This window comes from Pseudophryne corroboree, chromosome 6 (genome assembly GCF_028390025.1).
Source record: "Pseudophryne corroboree isolate aPseCor3 chromosome 6, aPseCor3.hap2, whole genome shotgun sequence".
Lineage (NCBI taxonomy): Eukaryota > Metazoa > Chordata > Amphibia > Anura > Myobatrachidae > Pseudophryne > Pseudophryne corroboree.
Window position 1 is genome coordinate 67,939,180 of NC_086449.1, and position 24,628 is coordinate 67,963,807.

General features: G+C 50.4%; 2 protein-coding genes across 7 annotated transcripts in view; one reads left to right on the top strand and one right to left on the bottom strand.

Moving 5' to 3' along the window:
* The window catches only part of LOC134936159 (gastrula zinc finger protein XlCGF17.1-like), a 40,405-nt gene extending 21,498 nt beyond the window's left edge, over positions 1-18,907 (bottom strand). Inside the window, exon 1 of one of the 5 annotated variants that reach the window (XM_063931083.1) lies at positions 18,823-18,907. The gene's annotated coding sequence lies outside the window, so the exon portion shown is untranslated. Of the gene's footprint in view, positions 1-17,923; positions 18,089-18,183; positions 18,317-18,747 lie in introns of those variants that run through there. The other 4 variants (XM_063931082.1, XM_063931084.1, XM_063931081.1 and 1 more) reach the window with 4 other exon arrangements.
* A 78-nt stretch (positions 18,908-18,985) lies between these two features.
* Positions 18,986-24,628, top strand: part of LOC134936161 (zinc finger protein 300-like) — a 28,673-nt gene continuing 23,030 nt past the window's right edge. Inside the window, exon 1 of one of the 2 annotated variants that reach the window (XM_063931086.1) lies at positions 18,986-19,175. The gene's annotated coding sequence lies outside the window, so the exon portion shown is untranslated. The other variant, XM_063931087.1, reaches the window with a different exon arrangement.

Below are 24,628 nucleotides of genomic sequence, written 5' to 3' on the forward strand. Positions count from 1 at the left end.
GATCCTCCGTGAGCATCTCTTGAAGTTCCGGGTACCAAGTTCTTCTTGGCCAATCCGGAGCCACTAGTATCGTTCTTACTCCCTTTTGCCGTATAATTCTCAGTACTTTTGGTATGAGAGGCAGAGGAGGGAACACATACACTGACTGGAACACCCACGGTGTTACCAGAGCGTCCACAGCTATTGCCTGAGGGTCTCTTGACCTGGCGCAATACCTGTCCAGTTTTTTGTTGAGGCGGGACGCCATCATATCCACCATTGGTTTTTCCCAACGGTTCACAATCATGTGGAAGACTTCTGGATGAAGTCCCCACTCTCCCGGGTGTAGATCGTGTCTGCTGAGGAAGTCTGCTTCCCAGTTGTCCACTCCCGGAATGAATACTGCTGACAGTGCTATCACATGATCTTCCGCCCAGCGAAGAATCCTTGCAGCTTCTGCCATTGCTGTCCTGCTTCTTGTGCCGCCCTGTCTGTTTACGTGGGCGACTGCCGTGATGTTGTCCGACTGGATCAACACCGGCTGACCCTGAAGCAGGGGTTTTGCCAGACTTAGAGCATTGTAAATCGCTCTTAGCTCCAGTATATTTATGTGAAGAGACATCTCCAGGCTTGACCATACTCCCTGGAAGTTTCTTCCCTGTGTGACCGCTCCCCAGCCTCTCAGACTGGCATCCGTGGTCACCAGGACCCAGTCCTGTATGCTGAATCTGCGGCCCTCTAACAGATGAGCACTCTGCAACCACCACAGAAGAGACACCCTTGTCCGTGGCGATAAGGTTATCCGTGCGTGGAATCTGCCGAATGGAATCGCTTCGTAAGAAGCCACCATCTTTCCCAGGACTCTTGTGCATTGATGCACAGACACTTTCCCTGGTTTTAGGAGGTTCCTGACAAGTTCGGATAACTCCCTGGCTTTCTCCTCCGGAAGAAACACCTTTTTCTGAACCGTGTCCAGAATCATTCCCAGGAACAGCAGACGTGTCGTCGGGGTCAACTGAGATTTTGGAAAATTCAGAATCCACCCGTGTTGTTGCAGCACTAGTCGGGTTAGTGCTACTCCGTCCTCCAGCTGTTCTCTGGACCTTGCCCTTATCAGGAGATCGTCCAAGTAAGGGATAATTAATACGCCTCTTCTTCGCAGAAGAATCATCATTTCGGCCATTACCTTGGTAAAGACCCGAGGTGCCGTGGACAATCCAAACGGCAGCGTCTGAAACTGATAATGACAGTTTTGCACCACGAACCTGAGGTACCCTTGATGTGAAGGGCAAATTGGGACATGCAGGTAAGCATCCTTTATGTCCAGGGACACCATAAAGTCCCCTTCTTCCAGATTCGCTATCACTGCTCTGAGTGACTCCATCTTGAACTTGAATTTTTGTATGTACAGGTTCAAAGATTTCAGATTTAGAATAGGTCTTACCGAGTCGTCCGGCTTCGGTACCACAAATAGCGTGGAGTAATACCCCTTTCCCTGTTGTAGGAGGGGTACCTTGACTATCACCTGCTGAGAAAACAGCTTGTGAATGGCTTCCAATACCGTCGCCCTGTCTGAGGGAGACGTTGGCAAAGCAGACTTTAGGAACCTGCGAGGGGGAGACTTCTCGAATTCCAACCTGTAACCCTGAGATACTACCTGCAGGATCCAGGGGTCCACCTGTGAGCAAGCCCACTGTGCGCTGAAATTCTTGAGTCGACCCCCCACCGCTCCTGAGTCCGCTTGTAAGGCCCCAGCGTCATGCTGAGGGCTTTGCAGAACCCTGAGAGGGCTTCTGTTCCTGGGCAGGGGCTGCTTGCTGCCCTCTCTTACCCCTTCCTCTGCCCCGAGGCAGATATGACTGTCCTTTTGTCCGCTTGTTCTTATAGGACCGAAAGGACTGCGGCTGAAAAGACGGTGTCTTTTTCTGTTGGGAGGGGGTCTGAGGTAAAAAGGTGGATTTTCCGGCAGTTGCCGTGGCCACCAGATCCGATAGACCGACGCCAAATAATTCCTCCCCTTTATACGGCAATACTTCCATATGTCGTTTGGAATCCGCATCACCTGACCACTGTCGCGTCCATAAACTCCTTCTGGCAGATATGGACATCGCATTTACTCTCGATGCCAGAGTGCAAATATCTCTCTGAGCATCTCGCATATAAAGGAAAGCATCCTTTAATTGCTCTATAGTCAATAAAATACTGTCCCTATCCAGGGTATCAATATTTTCAGTCAGGGAATCCAACCAGACGACCCCAGCACTGCACATCCAGGCTGAGGCGATGGCTGGTCGCAGTATAACACCAGTATGTGTGTATATACTTTTTAGGGTAGTTTCCAGTCTCCTATCAGCTGGATCCCTGAGGGCGGCCATATCAGGAGACGGTAACGCCACTTGTTTTGATAAGCGTGTGAGCGCCTTATCCACCCTAGGGGGTGTTTCCCAGCGCGCCCTAACCTCTGGCGGGAAAGGGTATAATGCTAATAACTTTTTTTTGAAATTAGCACTTTTCTATCTGGGTTAACCCACGCTTCATCACATACATCATTTAATTCCTCTGATTCAGGAAAAACTACAGGTAGTTTTTTCACCCCCCACATAATACCCCTTTTTGTGGTACTTGCAGTATCAGAGATATGCAAAGCCTCCTTCATTGCCGTGATCATATAACGTGTGGCCCTACTTGAAAATACGTTTGTTTCATCACCGTCGACACTAGATTCTGTGTCTGGGTCTGTGTCGACCGACTGAGGTAAAGGGCGCTTTACAGCCCCTGACGGTGTCTGAGACGCCTGGGCAGGTACTAACTGGTTTGCCGGCCGTCTCATGTCGTCAACTGATTTTTGTAATGTGCTGACATTATCACGTAATTCCATAAACAAAGCCATCCATTCCGGTGTCGACTCCCTGGGGGGTGACATCACCATTATCGGCAATTTGCTCTGCCTCCACACCAACATCGTCCTCATACATGTCGACACACACGTACCGACACACAGCAGACACACAGGGAATGCTCTTATCGAAGACAGGACCCCACTAGCCCTTTGGGGAGACAGAGGGAGAGTTTGCCAGCACACACCCAAGCGCCATAATATATATGGGAACAACCTTATATAAGTGTTGTTCCTTATAGCAGCTTAAATATATCAAAATATCGCCAAAAAATGCCCCCCCTCTCTGTTTTACCCTGTTTCTGTAGTGCAGTGCAGGGGAGAGTCCTGGGAGCCTTCCTCACAGCGGAGCTGAGCAGGAAAATGGCGCTGTGTGCTGAGGAGAATAAGCCCCGCCCCCTATTTCGGCGGGCTTTTCTCCCGGAGTTTTAGATATCTGGCATGGGTTAAATACATACATATAGCCTCAATGGCTATATGTGATGTATTCTTTTGCCATAAAGGTATTAAATATTGCTGCCCAGGGCGCCCCCAGCAGCGCCCTGCACCCTCCGTGACCGCTTGGTGTGAAGTGTGTGACAACAATGGCGCACAGCTGCAGTGCTGTGCGCTACCTTCATGAAGACTGAAGAGCCTTCTGCCACCTGTTTCCGGACCTTCAATCTTCAGCATCTGTAAGGGGGGTCGGCAGCGCGGCTCCGGGACGAACCCCAGGGTGAGACCTGTGTTCCGACTCCGTCTGGAGCTAATGGTGTCCAGTAGCCTAAGAATCCAATCCATCCTGCACGCAAGTGAGTTGAAATTCTCTCCCCTAAGTCCCTCGATGCAGTGAGCCTGTTGCCAGCAGGACTCACTGAAAATAAAAAACCTAAAAACTTTTTCTAAGCAGCTCTTTAGGAGAGCCACCTAGATTGCACCCTGCTCGGACGGGTACAAAAACCTAACTGAGGCTTGGAGGAGGGTCATAGGGGGAGGAGCCAGTACACACCACCTAATCCTAAAGCTTTATTTTTGTGCCCTGTCTCCTGCGGAGCCGCTATTCCCCATGGTCCTGACGGAGTCCCCAGCATCCACTTAGGACGTTAGAGAAACTACAGGTAGTTTTTTCTCACCAAACATAATACCCTTTTTTGTGGTACCTGGGGTATTATCAGAAATGTGTAAAACATTTTTCATTGCCTCAATCATGTAACGGGTGGACCTATTGGAGGGTACACTAGTCTCATCATCGTCGACACTGGAGTCGGTATCCGTGTCGACGTCTGTATCTGTCACCTGAGGTAGCGGGCGTTTTAAAGCCCCTGATGACATTTGAGACGCTGGAACAGGCACAAGCTGTGTAGCCGGCTGTCCTATGTCGTCAAACCTTTTGTGTAAGGAGTTGACACTTTCACGCAATTCCTTCCATAAGTCCAACCACACAGGTGTCGACCCCGCAGGGGGTGACATCACATTCACAGGCATTTGCTCCGCCTCCACATCATTTTCCTCCTCATACATGTCGACACAGCAGTACCGACACCCAGCAGACACACAGGGAATGCTCTTACAGAGGACAGGACCCCACAAAGCCCTTTGGGGAGACAGAGGGAGAGTATGCCAGCACACACCAGAGCGCTATATATCACAGGGATATCACCTATAGAAACGTGTTTTCCCTTTATAGCTGCATAAAATAGTTATACTGCGCCTAATTTGTGCCCCCCCTCTCTTTTTTACCCTTTTCTGTAGTGCAGGACTGCAGGGGAGAGCCAGGGAGCTTCCTTCCAGCGGAGCTGTGAGGGAAAAATGGCGCCAGTGTGCTGAGGGAGATGGCCCCGCCCCTTTTTCGGTGGGCTTTCTCCCGCTATTGTAAAAGTTCTGGCAGGGGTTAAAAAGCACCTATATAGCCCCTGGGGCTATATATGGTGCCAGTTTGCCAGCCAAGGTGTTAGTATTGCTGCTCAGGGCGCGCCCCCCCCCAGCGCCCTGCACCCATCAGTGACCGTAGTGTGTGGTGTGCATGAGGAGCAATGGCGCACAGCTGCAGTGCTGTGCGCTACCTTGGAGAAGACAGAAGTCTTCAGCCGCCGATTTTCCGGACCACCTTCTTGCTTCTGGCTCTGTAAGGGGGACGGCGGCGCGGCTCTGGGAACGGACGACGAGGTCGGGTCCTGTGTTCGATCCCTCTGGAGCTAATGGTGTCCAGTAGCCTAAGAAGCCCAAGCTACCACCACTTAGGTTGGTTCGCTTCTTCTCCCCTTACTCCCTCGATGCAGTAAGCCTGTTGCCAGCAGGTCTCACTGAAAATAAAAAACCTAACAAACACTTTCTTCCTAGGAGCTCAGGAGAGCCCCTAGTGTGCATCCAGCTCGGCCGGGCACAGAAATCTAACTGAGGCTTGGAGGAGGGTCATAGGGGGAGGAGCCAGTGCACACCAGGTAGTCCTAAATCTTTCTTTAGAGTGCCCAGTCTCCTGCGGAGCCCGTCTATTCCCCATGGTCCTTACGGAGTACCCAGCATCCACTAGGACGTCAGAGAAATATATGTAGTCAATAAATATAAAACTGCACAGTAAGAATTGGATGTATATCACAGGGTAATTGTACTAGAAAACCCTGGCTAAATGCACTCTTTCTTAACTAGCACCGTCTAAAAAGGCAGGTAGAATACTTAAGAGTCATGTAAAGTCACAGCACTGACAACCAGGCGGCTTTACACAGGAGGATTTGCCCAAGCAGTCCCAGGAACAGTGAAGCTGAGAGATAATGGCGCCCAGACACTGACAGGGAGTGAGGGAGAGACAGATATGCAACTCCAGGGTGGGAACATTTTCGGGAAATGGCGCCCTGGGGCTGGGGGAGGGGCTTCAGGTTTAAGCCTTATCCCCCTGCTGGAAAAACCACCGGGTACTGTGGGCTACTGAAAATGGTTTAGAGAGAAAACCTGACCTGCACCCATGCCCTGGTGATCTAGTGGGACCGCCTGTACTGCCACAGTGTCCACCGCCAGCGCGCACGGCCCGCCTCCCGCAAGCGGGACCCACTCACCACCTCCCGAAGTGCGGCCACGCGATCTCGGAGAGCCCCCATCGTATGTGCCTGACCGTGAAGAAAACCGGAGCCTCCTGCTGTAGTTACCCGGCAACCAGGGCTCGGGAGTACGCTCCAGTGGCCCCTAGTGGATGAAGGAGAAAAGCTCTTCTTAGGGCTGCCTGAAGCAGCCCCTCTGTTATGTGCCTGCTTACTGCAGCACCAACTACAAAACTGACCTCCTGTGCAGGGAGGCAGGGTTATAGAGGAGGTGGCGCTGTGCACTCTGGGAACAGTCAAAGCTTTGAGCCTGTTGGTGCCTCGGATCAAGATCCTACTCTACACCCCAATGTCTATCCTTGTGGAGCCCAGTGTACCCTGCAGCAGAAAAATAAGATATTACTTACCGTTAAATCTATTTCTCGTAGTCCGTAGTGGATGCTGGGGACTCCGTAAGGACCATGGGGAATAGACGGGCTCCGCAGGAGACAGGGCACTTTAAGAAAGAATTTGGATACTGGTGTGCTCTGGCTCCTCCCTCTATGTCCCTCCTCCAGACCTCAGTTAGAGAAACTGTGCCCGGAAGAGCTGACAGTACAAGGAAAGGATTTTGGAATCCAGGGCAAGACTCTTACCAGTCACACCAATCACACCGTATAACTTGTGATAAACTTACATAGTTAACAGTATGAACAACAACGGAGCATCAGATCAACCCTGATGGAACCACAACATAACCCTTATTTAAGCAATAACTATATACAAGTATTGCAGAAGAAGTCCGCACTTGGGACGGGCGCCCAGCATCCACTACGGACTACGAGAAATAGATTTACCGGTAAGTAAAATCTTATTTTCTCTAACGTCCTAGTGTATGCTGGGGACTCCGTAAGGACCATGGGGATTATACCAAAGCTCCCAAACGGGCGGGAGAGTGCGGATGACTCTGCAGCACCGATTGAGCAAACACAAGGTCCTCCTCAGCCAGGGTATCAAACTTATAAAACTTTGCAAAAGTGTTTGAACCTGACCAAGTAGCTGCTCGGCAAAGCTGTAATGCCGAGACCCCTCGGGCAGCCGCCCAAGAAGAGCCCACCTTCCTTGTGGAGTGGGCTTTTACTGATTTTGGAAGCGGCAATCCAGCCGCAGAATGAGCCTGCTGAATCGTGTTACAGATCCAGCGAGCAATAGTTTGCTTTGAAGCAGGAGCACCCAGCTTGTTGGATGCATACAGGATAAACAGCGACTCAGTTTTCCTGACTCTAGCCGTTCAGGCTATATAAACCTTCAAAGCCCTGACCACATCCAGCAACTCGGAATCCTCCAAGTCACGAGTAGTCACAGGCACCACAATAGGTTGGTTCATATGAAAAGATGACACCACTTTTGGCAGAAATTGTGGACAGGTCAGCAATTCTGCCCTGTCCATATGGAAAACCAGATTGGGGCTTTTATGTGACAAATCCGCTAATTCTAACACACGCCTAGCTGAAGCCAAGGCTAATAGCATGACCACCTTCCACGTGAGAAATGTTAACTCCACGGTTTTGAGTGGCTCAAACCAGTGTGACTTCAGGAAACTCAACACCACGTTAAGATCCCAAGGTGCCACTGGAGGCACAAAAGGGGGCTGAATATGCAGCACTCCCTTTACAACGTCTGAACTTCAGGAAGAGAACCCAATTCTTTTTTAAAGAAAATGGATAGGACCGAAATCTGGACCTTAATGGAACCCAATTTCAGGCCCAAAGTCACTCCCGACTGTAGGAAGTGAAGGAAACGGCCCAGCTGGAATTGCTCCATAGGAGCATTCCTGGCCTCACACCAAGCAACATATTTTCGCCATATACGGTGATATGGGTTGAGCCGTCACATCCTTCCTAGCCTCTATCAGCGTAGGAATGACCTCATCCGGAATGCCTTTTTCTGCTAGGATCCGGCGTTCAACCGCCATGCCGTCAAACGCAGCCGTGGTAAGTCTTGGAACAGACAGCGCCCCTGTTGCACAAGTCCTGTCTTAGAGGCAGAGGCCACGGGTCCTCTGTGAGCATTTCTTGCAGATCTGGATACCAAGTGCTTCTTGGCCAATCCGGAACAAAGAGTATTGTTCTCACTCCTCTTTTCCTTATGATTCTCAGCACCTTGGGTATGAGAGGAAGAGGAGGAAATACATAGACCGACGGGAACACCCACGGTGTCACCAGTGCGTCCACAGCTATCGCCTGAGGGTCTCTTGACCTGGCACAATAACTCTGCAGCTTTTTGTTGAGGCGGGATGCCATCATGTCCACCTGTGGCAGTTCCCACCGACTTGCAATCTGCATGAAGACTTCTTGATGAAGTCCCCACTCTCCCGGGTGGAGGTCGTGCCTGCTGAGGAAGTCTGCTTCCCAGTTGTCCACTCCCGGAATGAATACTGCTGACAATGATTCTCCGCCCAGCGAAGAATTCTGGTGGCTTCTACCATCGCCACCCTGCTCCTTGTGCCACCCTGGCGTTTTACATGAGCCACTGCGGTGATATTGTCTGACTGAATCAGAACCGGTTGGTCGCGAAGCAGGGTCTCCGCTTGACTTAGGGCGTTGTATATGGCCCTTAGTTCCAGGATATTGATGTGAAGGCAAGTCTCCTGCCTTGACCACAGCCCTTGGAAATTTCTTCCCTGTGTAACTGCCCCCCACCCTCGGAGACTTGCATCCGTGGTCACCAGGACCCAGTCCTGATTGCCGAATCTGCGACCTTCGAGAAGGTGAGCACTCTGCAGCCACCACAGGAAATATACCCTGGCCCTGGGGACAGGGTGATTAACCGATGCATCTGAAGATGTGATCCGGACCACTTGTCCAGTAAGTCCCATTGGAAGGTCCTCGCATGGAACCTGCCGAAGGGAATGGCCTCGTATGATGCCACCCTCCTTCCCAGGACTCGAGTGCAGTGATGCACTGACACCTGTTTTGGTTTTAATAGATTCCTGACCAGCGTCACGAGCTCCTGAGCTCTCTCTATCGGGAGATAAACCCTTTTCTGGTCTGTGTCTAGGATCATGCCTAGGAGAGGCAGATGAGCTGTAGGAACCAGCTGCGACTTTGGAATATATAGAATCCAGCCGTGTTGCCGTTACACTTCCAGAGAAAGTGATACGCTGTTCAGCAACTGCTCTCTTGATCTCGCTTTTATGAGGAGATCGTCCAAGTACGTGATAATAGTGACACCTTGCAACCGCAGGAGCACCATCATTTCCGACATTACCTTGGTGAATATTCTCAAGGCCGTGGAGAAACCAAACGGCAACGTCTGAAATTGGTAATGACAATCCTGTACCGCAATTCTGAGGTACGCCTGATGAGGTGGATAAATGGGGACATGAAGGTATGCATCTTTTATGTCCCGAGTCACCATAAAATCTCCCCCTTTCAGGCTTGCAATAACCGCTCTTAGCGATTCCATCTTGAACTTGAACCCTTTCAGGTATATGTTCAAGGATTTTAAATTCAATATGGGTCTGACCAAACCATCTGGTTTCGGGACTACAACATGGTCGAATAATAACCCCCTCCTTGTTAAAGGAGGGGAACCTTGACCACCACCTGTTGAAGATACAATTTGTGAATTGCAGTTAACACGGTTTTCCTCTCGTGGGGGGAAGCCGGCAGGGCCGTCGGTGAGGGGGCATCTTCTCAAAGTCCAGCTTGTATCCCTGAGACACTATATCTATTGCCCAGGGATCTAACAGGGAGTGAACCCACTTGTGGCTGAACTTACGAAGGCGTACTTTCCTAGGCTGTGCAGGAATATAAGGCAAAATATCAGAATTACCAGCTATAGCTGTGGAGACCAGGTCCGAGAACCCTTCTCCACACAATCCTCAGCCTTCCATATGCCTCTTAAGTCGGCATCATCTGTCCATTGCATATTCTACAGGACACATCAAGCAGAAATCGACATAGCTTTGACTCTAGGACCCAGTATACTCATGTCTCTTTGGGCATGTTTTATATATACATATCTCTTAAGACAGCATCTTTAATATATATATATATATATATATATATATATATCTATATGCATACTAGGGTCTCAATCTCTGCTGATAAGGTACCTGTCCACGCTGCCACAGTGCTATAAACCCATGCCAACACAATCGCCAGTCTGAGTAGTGTACCAGAATGTGCACGCTATCTGCAGGATCCCTGAGAATAGCCGTTACGTCAGGGCTACCTTTTGGGCAAACGTGACACCCTAGGGGAAGATTCCCATCATATACTGGCCCTAGTGGGGAAAGGATACTGCCTGAGAATTCTTTGTGGGAAATTGCATTCTCTTGTCTGGAGATTCCCGCTCTTTTTCATCCTGAGAGGAGGGAAATTTACCACAGCTTTCTTCCCCTTAAACATGTGTACCCTTGTGTCAGGGACAGATGAGTCATCAGTGATATGCAAATCATCTTTTATTACAATAATCATATATTGAATACTTTTCTGCCATTTTGGCTGTAACTTTGCATTATCGTAGTCGACACTGGAGTCAAACTCCGTGTCGATATCAGTGTCTATTATTTTGGATAGTGAGCATTGAGAGACTCTAAAGGTCTCTGCGACATAGGGACAGACATGGGTAGATTTCCTGTCTGTTCTCTAATCTTTTGTGCAATAAATTCACCTTAGCACTTAATTACACATATCCAAACAGGTGTCGGCGTTGTCGACGGAGACACCCTCTCACACACATATTTGCTCCATCTCCTCCTTAGGGAAGCCTTTTACCTCAGACATGTCGACACACACGTACCGACAAACCACACACTCAGGGAATGCTCATCTGAAGACAATTCCCCCATAAGGCCCTTAGGAGAGACAGAGAGAGAGTATGCCAGCACACATCCCAGCGCTATTAACCCAGGAATAACACAGTAACTTAATGTTAACCCAGTAGCTGCTGTTTATATTGATTTTTGCGCCTAATTATGTGCCCCCCCTCTCTTTTTACCCTCTTCTACCGTGTAACTGCAGGGGAGAGACTGGGGAGCTTCCTCTCAGCGGTGTTGTGGAGAAAAAACATGGCGCTGGTGAGTGCTGAGGAAGAAGCCCCACCCCCTCGACGGCGGGCTTCTGTCCCGCTTTCATGTACAATTTTGGCGGGGGCTCATACATATATCCAGTGCCCAACTGTATATTATGCAAACTTTTGCCAAGATGTCCTAATTGCTGCCCAGGTCCCCCCCCCCCCCCCCCCTGCGCCCTGCACCCTACAGTGACCGGAGTATGTGGGTGTTGTGTGGGAGCAATGGCGCACAGCTGCAGTGCTGTGCGCTACCTCATATGAAGACTGGAGTCTTCTGCCGCCGATTTCGAAGTCTTCTTGCTTCTTTCACCCGGCTTCTGTCTTCCGGCTCTGCGAGGGGGGCGGCGGCGCGGCTTCGGGATCGGACGACGAGGGTGAGATCCTGTGTACGATCCCTCTGGAGCTAATGGTGTCCAGTAGCCTAATAAGCAGGACCTAGCTTCAGAGAGTAGGGCTGCTTCTCTCCCCTCAGTCCCACGATGCAGGGAGTCTGTTGCCAGCAGAGCTCCCTGAAAATAAAAAACCTAACAAAATACTTTCTTATAACAAGCTCAGGAGAGCTCACTGAACAGCACCCAGCTCGTCCAGGTACAGATTCAAACTGAGGTCTGGAGGAGGGACATAGAGGGAGGAGCCAGAGCACACCAGTATCCAAATTCTTTCTTAAAGTGCCCTGTCTCCTGCGGAGCCCGTCTATTCCCCATGGTCCTTACGGAGTCCCCAGCATCCACTAGGACGTTAGAGAAATAAGATTTTAAACAGAAAAAAGATCAGAAACCCAAGGCGCAAAACACTTTTGCAGCTACACGACAATGTGAGGGCCACTTCACCCTCATAAAAGGACAAATTAACAAAAAATGATCGAGTACAAGCGCTCAGTGTAGTTCCATACAAATGTTATACTTAATGTCCATATGTGCCAGTGGAGGGAGTTCAACTTCACAGATGGGTCCTGTTGCTGTAATATGGATCCAAAAGGAAACTTCTGCTCCACAAATTGACTCAAATAGCTCAGAGTGATTATTCCTCTCAAGACCCGCTATTAAGGGTGTTCTGTCTTGCTGCTTTTAAGGGATCTGATAAGCGCTGCTGATATGTAGCGCTGCCCATGTGAGTGTGAGCGGCGGTGAGCGGACTGTGTGGACACGCTGCGGAAAGCGGCTTCTGCCGCTAGTGACTGCTGCCGAGCGGCGGCTCACGTGTGCGCTGCACGTAGCCTAGCCGCCCTCTCCGGACGTACGTTTCGCAATGAGCTTATTCAGTCCGACTGAATAAGCTCATTGCAAAATAAGATTTTAAACCTACCGATAAATCTTTTTCTCCTAGTCCGTAGAGGATGCTGGGGACTCCGTAAGGACGATGGGGTATAGACGGGCTCCGCAGGAGACATGGGCACTATAAAGAACTTTTAGTATGGGTGTGCATTGGCTCCTCCCTCTATGCTCCTCCTCCAGACCTTAGTTAGAGAACTGTGCCCAGAGGAGATGGACAATATGAGGAATGGATTTTGTTAATCTAAGGGCAAGATTCATACCAGCCCACACCAATCATACCATATAACCTGGAATATACGCAACCAGTCAACAGTATGAACAAAAAACAGTATCAGTCAAAGACCGATTCCAACTGCAACATAACTCTTATGAAAGCAACAACTATATACAAGTCTTGCAGATTTAGTCCGCACTGGGACGGGTGCCCAGCATCCTCTACGGACTAGGACAGAGGTTCTCAAACTCGGTCCTTGGGGGCACACACAGTGCATGTTTTGCAGGTAACCCAGCAGGTGCACAGGTGTATTAATTACTCACTGACACATTTTAAAAGGTCCACAGGTGGAGCTAATTATTTCACTTGCGATTCTGTGAGGAGACCTGCAAAACATGCACTGTGTGTGCCCCCGAGAACCGAGTTTGAGACCCTCTGGACTAGGAGAAAAAGATTTACCGGTAGGTTTAAAATCTTATTTTCTCTTACGTCCTAGAGGATGCTGGGGACTCCGTAAGGACCATGGGGTTTATACCAAAGCTCCAGACCGGGCGGGAGAGTGCGGATGACTCTGCAGCACCGACTGAGCAAACGCAAGGTCCTCCTCAGCCAGGGTATCAAACTTGTAGAATTTTGCAAAAGTGTTTGAACCCGACCAAGTTGCTGCTCGGCAAAGCTGTAATGCCAAGACGCCTCGGGCAGCCGCCCATGAAGAGCCCACCTTCCTAGTGGAATGGGCCTTTACTGAATTTTATAACGGTAATCCAGCCATAGAATGAGCCTGCTGAATCATGTTACAGATCCAGCGAGCAATAGTCTGCTTAGAAGCAGAATCGCCAACCTTGTTGGCTGCATACAGGACAAACAGAGCCTCTGTTTTCCTAACCCTAGCGTCCTGGCTACATAAATCTTTAAAGCCCTGACTACATCCAGGGACTTGGCCTCCCCACTGACTTGCAATCTCTGCGAAAACTTCCTGATGAAGTCCCCACTCTCCTAGATACAGATCGTGTCTGCTTAGGAAGTCTGCTTCCCAGTTGTCCACTCCCGGAATGAAGACTGCTGTCAGAGCGCTTACATGACTCTTCGCCCATCGAAGAATCTTTGAGGCTTCTGCCATTGCCACTCTGCTCCTTGTGCCGCCTTGGCGGTTTACATGAGCCACTGCTGTGATGTTGTCTGACTGAATCAGAACCGGTAGACCTCGAAGTAAGGTCTCCGCTTGACGAAGGCCGTTGTCTATGGCCTTTAATTCCAGTACGTTGATGTGTAGTCAAGCCTCCTGGCTTGACCACAGACCTTGGAAGTTTCTTCCCTGTGTGACTGCTCCCCATCTTCGGAGGCTCGCGTCTGTGGTTACCAGAACCCAGTCCTAAATGCCGAACCTCTAGAAGGTGAGCACTCTGCAGCCACCACAGGAGAGATACCCTGGCCCTGGGGGACAGGCGGATCATCTGATGAATCTGTAGATGTGACCCGGACCACTTGTCCAGAAGGTCCCATTGAAAAGTCCTTGCATGGAACCTGCCGAATGGAATGGCCTCGTAAGACGCCACCATTTTTCCCAGAACTCGAGTGCAGTGATGTACCGACACCCTGTCTGGCTTTAACAGGAACCTGACCAAGCTCTGAAGTTCCAGGGTCTTTTCCATCGGGAGAAAGACCCTCTTCTGTTCCGTGTCCAGAATCATGCCTGAGAAAGGCAATAGGGTCGTTGGAACTAACTGTGACTTCGGTAGATTGAGAATCCAACCGTGTTGTTGCAACACCCTCAGGGAGAGTGATATGCTGTCCAGCAACTGTTTTGTCGATCTCGCTTTTATCAGGAGATCGTCCAAGTATGGGATAATTGTGACACCCTGCTTGCGCAGGAGCACCATCATCTCTGCCATTAATTTGGTAAAAATCCTCGGGGCCGTGGAAAGCCCAAACGGCAATGTCTGAAATTGGTAATGACAATCCTGCACAACAAATCTCAGGAACACCTGATGAGGTTGATATATGGGGACATGAAGGTATGCATCCTTTATGTCTAGGGACACCATATAATCTCCCCCTTCCAGGCTTGCGATGACCACTCTGAGCGAATCCATCTTGAACTTGAACCTCTTTAAGTATAGGTTTAAGGATTTTAAATTCAGAATGGGTCTGACCGAACCCTCCGGTTTCGGGACCACAAACAGGGTTGAGTAATAGCCCATCCCCTGCTGCAGCAGGGGAACTTTGACCACCACTTGTTGAAGGCACAACTTTTGAATTGCTGCCAAAACCACCTCTCTCTCTGGGGAAGAAGTCAGCAGTGCCAATTTGAAAAACCCGCGAGGAGGCACCTCTTCGAACTCCAGCTTGTACCCCTGGGAAACAATGTCTATTGCCCAGGAATCCACCTGAGAGTGAACCCAGACTTGGCTGAAAAGACGAAGACGTGCCCCCAGTGGAGCCCCAGCGTCATGCGGTGGATTTAGTAGAAGCCGGGGAGGACTTCTGTTCCTGGGAACTGTCTGTAGCTGGCAGCTTTTTCCCCTTGCCCTTACCTCTGGCAAGAAAAAAAGATCCCCGAGCTCTCTTGGATTTATGCGACCGAAAGGACTGCATCTGATAATGTGGCGCTTTCTTAGGCTGTGAGGAAACATAAGGTAAAAAAGCTGATTTACCTGCAGTAGCCGTGGAAACTAGGTTCGTGAGACCTTCCCCAAACAATTCCTCACCCTTGTAAGGCAAAACCTCCATATGCCGTTTCGAGTCGGCATCACCCGTCCACTTTCGGGTCCACAGTGCTCGCCTGGCAGAAATCGCCATAGCGTTCGCTCTGGAACTGTCACGATCCGGGTATCTGGACGCCATTTCTTACCCATCAGATGCCTCCTAAGGCTGGCTCAGCGCTCCAGGACCGGATCCCATCTGTTATCCTGATGTGTACATTCCTGTATCCTCTCCTGTCACTCTGGGACGCTGTCACAGTAAACGCCATATTACACCTGGCATGGCGTCTCCCGCGGCCTCCGCCGCCGTCCCTGAACTTCTGCATGCAGAGTGTCTGAGTGGCGATTACGTCAGCCGCGGCCTCCGCTGTGTCCGCGTGGTTGGATGTGCATCTGTCAGCCTGGCGCCTCCTGTCTCCGGTGGCCGGCGCCGCCATTACTGTTTTCATTACCACATGGATTACAAACCAAACTTCCCTCCAAGTGTCTGCATGGGCGCAGCCATCTTGGATTCTGTCAGCTGATCATTTCCACCAATCTGTTCTCAGTATTGATAATCTGCATAATTGCCTAGCCAATCCCTTCCTTGCTGCAGGTATAAATACACTGTGCCTGAGCAAGGAAGGCGTCAGTGCTTTGGTTGTCAAACCTAGTTCCTGTTTGTCTCTCTCCTGTGATTGTCTTCCAGGTTCCAGCTCCTGTCTCAAGACTTCCACCATAGAGACCCGCACCAGCATTCCACCTGCGGTGTAGCCTGACTCTCCAATCCATTGTGGATTCATCTGTTTCCAGCTACAACATTACCTGCTTCCAGCTCAGCTTCCAGCAGAGTACAGCTTCCCTTAAAGGGCCGGTGTCCTTTCTACACTTTACCACTCTCCACCGGTATTATTATTTCTCCGCTCTCAAGTTCTACATTTCAGTTCATATTTCATCGCTCCCAAGTTCATTTATTATTTAACTGGTTCCAGCCAGTATCCACTCCGTGCTAACAACAGTCTGGTTCCAGCCAGTATCCACAGCAGCTGTTTTATCTTCAGCAACCCAGCTTTTCCTGGAACACCAGCTGGCACAATCCTGGGTTATCTCCATTGCTACAGTCGGGCCTGGTAAGGACTTTCCATCTAGAAGATCATAAGAACTATCTCACACTACCAGTGCCCTGTGGCTCCTGCCATCCTGTAGTACCCAGGAACTGTATTTATTCTTTGCTGACTTTTACGTTTTCTTTTACTGCTGCTGTGTTGCGGAGTTGTCATAATAAACATCATTGACTTTTATCCAAGTTGTCGTGGTCACGCCTTCGGGCAGTTATTATTCATGTTACTTACATGTCCAGGGGTCTGATACAACCTCCCAGGTTCCGGTACATCTCAGCCCCTACAACTGAGGCTGCCTCCCGTCAGCTCAGGCCCTCAGTTGTGACAGGAACCCAGTATGCCCAAATCCCTCTGAGCCTCTCTCATATAAAGGACCACATCCTTAATATGGCCCAGGGTCAATAAAATAGTTTCCTTATCCATCGTCTCAATATCAGCAGATAAGGTATCGGTCCACGCTATTACAGCGCTACAAACCCAAGCCGACGCTATTGCCGGCCTGAGTAATGTACCAGTATGTGTGTAAATTGACTTCAAGGTAGTCTCCTGCTTGCGATCAGCAGGATCCCTGAGGGTTGCGGTATCCTGAGACGGCAGCGCCACCTTTTTGGAAAGGCGCGTCAACGCTTTGTCCACCCTTTTGGGAATCTGCAGTTTCTTGTCTGGAGTTTCCCAAGCACTTTCAAATAACTAATTTAATTCAAAAGAAGGTGGAAAAGTAACCTCAGGCTTCTTTTCTTTAAACATGTGGACCCTCGTGTCATCTATAATATGCGGCACATCCTTTATAGCAATAATCATATAATGAATACTCTTTGCCAATGTTGGCTGCAACCTTGCATAATCATAATCGACACTGGATTCAGAATCCGTGTCGGTATCCGTGTCTACTACTGGAGAAAGTGGGCGTTTTTGAGACCCAGAAGGCCCCTGTGACATAGGGAAAGGCAGGGTATGACCCCCTGTACATTCCCTAGACTCTGCTTTGTCCAAACGTTTGTGCAATAAATTTACATTTGGATTTAAAACATTCCACATATCCAACCAGTCCTGTGTCAGCGTTGCCGACGGAGACACCACACTCATGCGCTCCACCTCATCCCTAGGAGAGCCTTCCGCTTCAGACATGACGACACACACGTACCGACACGGCACACACACAGGGAAATCTCTAATCTGGAGATAGATCCCCCACAAGGCCCTTTGGAGAGACAGAGAGAGAGAGTATGCCAGCACACACCCAGCGCCAATAACCCTGGAAAAAATAACCCAGATATAGCGCATATATATATATATATATATATATTTATACTGCGCCAAATATGTGCCCCCCCTTCTTTAAAACCCTCTGTCACCGGTGATCAGCAGGGGAGAGTCCGGGGAGCCAGCTTCTAAGCGTGTGCTGTGGAGAAAATGGCGCTGGTGAGTGCTGAGGGACAAGCTCAGCCTCCTCAGTGGCGGGCTTCGGTCCTGCTCTTTTCAACAAACTGGCGGGGAATTCTCACAAATAACACAAAATAAAGTGTATCTATCTATATAGCCAGTCCTAGAGGTATAACATTGCTGCCCAGGGCGCCCCCCCTGCGCCCTGCACCCAACAGTGTGCGCTGTGTGTGTTGTGTGGGAGCAATGGCGCGCAGCGTTACCTCGGTGAAGCTCCGAAATCCTCTGCCTTCCTATACTCACCCGGCTTCTATCTTCCGGCTCTGTGAGGAGGACGGCGGCGCGGCTCCGGGACGAACCGCAAGGGGAGACCTGCGTTCTGACTCCCTCTGGAGCTAATGGTGTCCAGTAGCCTAAGAAGCAGAGCCTAGCATTTAAGTAGGTCTGCTTCTCTCTCCTCAGTCCCACGATGCAGGGAGCCTGTTGCCAGTAGGTCTCCCTGAAAATAAAAAAACTAACAAAATACAGATCCCTCAAGAGTGTACAGCTATAAGTAGACTTACCTACATTCTGGCTGCTCTCTGCAGGAGAGAGCAGCCAGGTCGTCTCAGAGGGCGGGCAGGGGAGGCTGTGACGTGGATGAAGGGGTGGGCCGAAGGCGGAGTCACGATTACACTGCCTTTAAGCCCCCCCGCACTGTAATGCCGCGATCACCGGCATTACACTGCAGGGGGCGTGGCTAAGATGACGCGATTCAGCAAGAATCACGTCATCAACTGCCCGGACCGCCCACTTTACACACTAAGTGGGCGGACGGGCAGGGGGACCCCGCGAATCGGGAGAATGGCCTGCTCTTCTGGGGGGCCGGGAGGGTCACGCGATTTTCGGGAGCCTCCGGCCATTCCGGGAGAGTAGCAGTACAGGTGTCTGTGGTGGTCATTTTGTATTTTTCTCATAGGGACGCCATGTGTGTTATGTGATGAGGCTGGAGGTGATACTGCTGTCACTATACCCCTCAGGCTGGCAGTGAGTACAGCTGGGTGACGTCATCCCGTGGAGTATAACGTGCACTTTATTATGACGCAGCCGCACATCCCCCGCCCGCCGCTCACTCACCCCTCCCATACCTGTGCGGGAAGACGCTCACACTGACCAAGCATGGCGGCTACAGGCGGCTCTGATACACCGGGCACAGCGCTCACCTCACTGCCTGTCACCACTTCCCCGAATCCCGCCGCCACATCCAGGTTACGTCACCAGGTCCGGCCGAGAGATCAGAGGGGAGGAGACTGGGCGGAGACGCAGGAAAGGGGGAGGAGACCCGGCTGTCACTCAGAGTCCATGACAAGACGGGGACACGAGAGATGGGGAGGAGGCTGGATAGAAACACGGGATGAGGGGGTGACAGCCGAGTCTCCTCCCCCTTCCTTGTCTCCTCTCCTCCTCCCCTTCCTTGTCTTCCGTCCAGTCTCCTCCCCTCTGATCCCTCGGCCGGAGCTGGTGACGTAACCTGGATGTGGCGGCGGGATTCGGGGAAGTGGTGACCGGTAGTGAGGTGAGCGCTGTGCCCGGTGTATCGTAGCCGCCGTGTGAGCGGCTTCCCGCACAGGGATGGGGGGTGAGTGAGCGGCGGGCGGGGGATGTGCGGCTGCGGCCTAGGTAGATGCCAGATCTAAGTGGCTTAAGGGACCTATGACGTCAGGGGGAGGAGCTAGGTCTGGCTGCGGCCTGTGTCTGTGCTGCTGCGTCATAATAAAGTGCACGTTATACACCACAGGATGACGTCACCCAACTGTTCCCACTGCCAGCCTGAGGGGTAGAGTGACGGTAGATGCTAGATTCAAGTGGCCTAATAGGCCCTACACACTTGTCGATGTAACTAAAAGATATTAATGATCTCGTTCATATCTTTGAGTGTGGAGTATCCAGCAATGAACGATGCGCGGCCCCGTGCTCGTTCATCGCTGGTGCCCCGTCGGCTGTGCATGCAGGCCAATATGGACGATCTCGTCCATATTTGCGTCGGGGGGAGGAGCCACGACTCAAGGGGGAGGAGCTGAGCTAGGCCAGTGGGATAGTTCCTCGACTATCCACGCCATCAACTATTACAGTTTGTAATCAGGTAGCGAGCCACTGAGCCCGAAGCGTGGCGAGTTTTCGGGTACCCTGTTCGGCCGTAGCTCTTCCCCCTGGTGACGTCAGAAGGTCCCTTCTCCCACTCCGCTTTAGAACCAACCGTAGAGTGACGGTAGATGCTAGATTCAAGTGGCTTAAGGGACCTTTTCCGTCAGGGGGAGGAGCCACGACACAAGGGGGAGGAGCTAGGCCAGCGGGATAGTTCCTCCACTATCCACGCCACCAACTATTACCTTTATGCCCCTTTTCCACTAGCTCAAAAAACACGGGTAAATGCACGGGGGCGCGCATTTACCCATGTTTCTCTTACGTCCTAGAGGATGCTGGGGACTCCAAAAGGACCCGCAGGAGCTTGGGCACACTATAAAGACTTAAACTATAAAGACTTAAACTGGGTGTGAACTGGCTCCTCCCTCTATGCCCCTCCCCCAGACCTCAGTTAGACTTTGTGCCCAGGAGGGACACACACTAGGGGAGCTCTACTGAGTTTCTCTGAAAAGACTTTCTGTTAGGTTTTTTATTTTCAGGGAGACCTGCTGGCTACAGGCTCCCTGCATCGTGGGAGTGAGGGGAGAGAAGCAGACCTACTTCTTAGTTCAAGGGCTCTGCTTCTTAGGCTACTGGACACCATTAGCTCCAGAGGGTTCGATCACTTGGTGCACCTAGTTGCTTGTTCCCAGAGCCGCGCCGTCACCCCCTTCACAGAAGCCAGAAGAAAGAAGCCGGGTGAGTATGAGAAGTACAGAAGATGTCAGACGGCAGAAGACTTCAGTAACAGAGGTAAGCGCAGCGGTAGCGCTGCGCTCCTTGCTCCCACACACCAACGGCACTCGCAGGGCGCTGGGGGGGGAGCGCCCTGGGCAGCAGTTACTGAGGTCAAGTTTTAACTGGTAAAAGAGCATACGGGCCCCGGGCGCCGCGTACGATTCCCCCGCCAGTTCATAGCAGCGATCGCGCTGCGCTCCGTCCTCCCACACGCCAGCGCTACTCATAGGGTGCAGGGCGCTGGGGAGGAGCGCCCTGGGCAGCAGTTACTGAGGCTATGGGCGCCGCGTGTGATACCCCGCCAGTACATAGCGGCGGTCGCGCTGCGCGCCGGTGCTCCCACACACCAACGGTTTACTTGGGTGCAGGGCGCAGAGGGGGGCGCCCTGAACAGCATTTTCAGGTGGTATAGTGTGTTTACTATATACGATCCCCGGCCTGCATATATAAGATAACGGGGCTAGAGCGCGCCGAGGGGTGCGGGGCTTAGCCCTCACACACACTGGAGTCAGCGCCATTTGGACATATATAACACTAGTTGAGTATGAAATCATTCTTGTGTGTATTTTTCTGTGTGCTCCCTGTCAGTTATACCCACTTTAGTTCACTTGTGTCGACAGGCGAGAATGTTCTGTCATAAACACCTATGGGGTTCACTGTCGGCATCGCCGACGTATGTGGCTACTTGATCAGGTCGGTAGTGGTATGCTTGTGGAAAGTAAATACTATATGGGAGGCACAGTAGTATGTGGGTGGCCCTGTCGGCACCAACTGTTTTCACCGGGTGTAAATGGACATGCGGTAACTGACTTATACCTGTGTATATACTTTATAGGTATATGTATGGTAAAGTTCCATGGGCCTGTAGCTTGAGCACAGACATGGTAGTTTTTGTGGGGGAGTGATATTTGTATAGGTATACTTCCCTCGAACCCCTTGGGGTCGCAATAATAAAATTTTGCCTGGTTACTAATCCCTGCTGTCGACGAATACTAGGGTTTTCTGTCGACTATAATGTTTCCTGGTAGAGCCACAACTGGGGCTTTCAGTACATGGTCATACACGTTCGGAACACATTAATGTTATGGGGGACCAGAAGGCTCCGGACAATCCGCTTATATGTATGTTATATATATATTTAGGATATGTGTGTATATGTGTATTACAAGATGTATATTCATATTATGATTTATAATGAATACTGAAGTAATAGTATTCCTTCTCATTTGCTGGTCGCTCTGTTGATAAAGCTCTAGGTCGGCCATGACTCACACCCTCTCCAGAAGTCCGTAGGTTTATTCTTTTCCCACCACGGATAGAATATTGGGATGGTCAACGCCTGGTCGACACGGGGCCCTATCTCAAAGGATCGTATACAGGAAAGCTAAATGATATTATATTTCTATGCTGTGGGCTTATTTGCATTACATGCACATGAGGGAGTGTTTGTATTCGGTAAGACATCAGATAGATTTACCCTAAAGAGAGAGGGCAGGTTCCTTATGTTGGTTCTTCTTTATAACATTGTGGCAGGCTGCCGTACGTATACAGGAAGTGTGGCCGGGGGAATGCTGAGGCTGACTCCGAGAGTTACTGGACTTTTTCCCTGGGACGGTGTCCCGCTGTTTGGGGGGATGCCTCAGTTCAGTCAATCTCGGGGGATATTCCTGGTAAGTCTAACTTCGGGAGTTAGTTTCCCTCACAACGGTTGGTGACGCAGTCTTTTGTGGGATGCAGTCATTTTAATCGGTTCGATACACTTTTTATCTTTTCTGTACAGCCAGTGGAAGGTGAAAAGGTAAGAGTTGTGCAGCCTTATTAGGTTCGCAGAAGAGGATGTCGTTTCTGTTTCTCCCACATACACCGCATGTCACAGAGTCTGTATGGCGGGACCTGCTCCGGTGAGGACTCCGTTACTACTTTCACTTAGTCTGGGAATAGACTAGGACCGGTGAGTTATTTATGGAATCCAAAGGGGGACATTCTGGAGTTACAGATGTTTCACCTCACTGATTTTCTAATGGATATTGCCGTTGCCCCTCTGGAAGGGGAGGTAGTACGCGACGCCATACAGAGGTGCGCCAGGTTCAGGGTCTTGTCCTCCTGTCCCGGTTATAAAAAAAAAAAAAGTTTACCTGCGTTGTTCTACGCATTCACATTACCTGGAGGGAAAGCCAGGATTGTCTTTGCCATTTCACTGAAGTGATGGTAGTATGATGGTTTTCTTTCAATAGTAGAGCCATTGTTATTCTGTACTGAGATGTTCGCCTGATGAAGGCGAGGTCAAGAAACAAGTGGTGCAAATCGTTGTTTCTCTCTGACTGTTCTTCAACACAAGGAAGGGCTGTTGTTCCCAACGACGCAGATGTCGGAGGTGGTATCAGGGTTGATGCTGAACGGTTGAGGTTCTGTGTTTTCCTGTGGAAAGAAGTCTGAGGATCCTGAGTCGGATCAGATTTGCAGTGCCACGCCATCAATATGTTCCGTTGATTAAGAGGTTGGGTGCGGCCTAGGAGGCTTTTTCGGTGAGCAGGTCGAAGGCCAGAGTGATATTCACGGGACCTGTTGGGAATCTGGTCCAGGTCTCGCCTACACATGCACCGGAATATAATCCTAATGGCCGGGATATCGCTCCTGTGGTGTCTGCACAGTTCTCACCTCCTAGAGGGATGAAGATTTGGGATCCAGGATTAGATCCTATTGTACATGCATGCGGATCTCCGAGGCTGGGGAGCAGTCTTTGCAAGGGAAGTATTTCCAGAGGAAAAGGTCAAGCTGGGAAGCTTGTCTGCAGTAAGCTTTCTTGATTTAAGAGCTACTTTCAACGAACATATTTTTCATGAACTGCCCGTGTTAATTCTGTCGGACGACTTGACAGCAGTGGCGTAAGTAAGCCGCTAGGGCGGAACAAGGAAAAAAGCGGCAATGGCAGAAGCGGCAAAAGTTTTCCGCTGGGTGGAAAGACGGGTGAACGCTATATCAGCAGTCTTCATTCCAGATGTAAACGACGGAGAAATAGATTTTCTCGGCAGACGCGATCTCCATCCGGGAGAAATACAGTCGTCATCGAGAAGTTTTCACAGAAGTGACAAGTCTTTGAGGAGTGCCTCAGTTGGACATGTTGGCGTCTCGCCTCAACGAGAGACCTCAGGAATATGGTTCCAGGTTAAGGGACACTTAAGCTATAACAGTGGACGCCCTCGTGACACCTTGGGTGTTTTTAGTCGGTCTATGTGTCCCTTCCGCATTCACTCTGCTGAAGGTGATAAACGTAAGAGGGTCAGAGGTTCCGGCGATCCTCATTGTTCCGGTCTAGCCAAGGAGGGCTTGGGGTATCCAGTTCTTCAAGATTTATTCATAGACGATCCCAGGCCTCTTCCTCTACGTGAGGAACTCTTACATCAAGATTAGGGCGTGTATCAGGACTTACCGCGTCTGCGTTTGACAGCATGGCGGTTGAACGCCATATCCTAGTCCGAATGGGTATTCCCAGTGTGGTCATTTCCACACTTCTTCAGGTTAGAAAAGAAGTGTTGGCGAAGCCTTACCACCGTATTTGGCGTAAATATGTGTCTTGGTGTGAATCTAAGAAGGTTCCTGCGGAAGACTTTCAGCTGAGTCGGTCTTCTCCATTCTTTGCAAGCAGGTGTGGATGCAGGCCTAAAGTTTTGCTCCGTTTCAGTGCAGTTTTGGCCTTATAAATTAAAAAAAAAAAAAAGTATTGGCCACCTTTCCGGAAGTTCTGACTTTCGTGAAAGGAGTACTACACATCCAACCTCCATTTGTGCCCCCATTGGCACAGGGGGATCTTGACGTGGTGTTGCGTTGCTTGTGTCTCACTGATTGGAACCTTTACTGAAGGGTGTGTTAAAATTTCTCTCTTGGAGAGTGGTCATGCTTTTGCCTTTTGGGCGACCGCGAGGTGGTTGTCGGAAGTAGCGGCTTTGTCTCACAAGAGCCCCTGTTTGTTTTTCCAAGTGGATAGAATGAGAACTCTGTTAGTGGTTCTACAGAAAAGGGTTTTCGGTGTTTATCGAAAGCCTGCCTATTTTGATGTCTGTGGTAACTTCAGCATTGGTTGATTCTACGTCGTTCGATGTAGTCAGG